The following is a 296-nucleotide window of genomic DNA, read 5'->3' on the forward strand; positions in this document are numbered from 1 at the left end:
CACCTGCCACCAGGTGCTCGGCCATCCTCGCAGCTCGCACCGTCCACGGAGACACAGAACCCCGAGACACATCCCCACGCAGACCCCACAGACACCCCCACAGTGACAGACCCTGCACACAGTCCTCCGGTCCCCCAAGGCCCCCCACAGTCCTTTACACACGACCGCCTGCACCAAACCACACGACCCTCCCGCCCCATATCACCCAACACACACAGCCCACACCTCTCGGGCGCCACCCCGACAGCTCAGTGCCCGGCCCCCTCCGCCCGGGACACAGTTGACCCCCGGGCGAC

The 296-nt window shown here is 67.9% G+C and overlaps 1 protein-coding gene across 1 annotated transcript in view; it reads right to left on the reverse strand.

Annotated features, from left to right (window-relative positions):
- Positions 1–296, reverse strand: part of TRIB3 (tribbles pseudokinase 3) — a 13,551-nt gene that overhangs the window by 12,760 nt on the left and 495 nt on the right. The window lies entirely within an intron of this gene.

The sequence above is a fragment of the Myotis davidii genome, unplaced genomic scaffold (assembly GCF_000327345.1).
Source record: "Myotis davidii unplaced genomic scaffold, ASM32734v1 scaffold354, whole genome shotgun sequence".
In the NCBI taxonomy this organism is placed as follows: Eukaryota; Metazoa; Chordata; class Mammalia; order Chiroptera; family Vespertilionidae; genus Myotis; species Myotis davidii.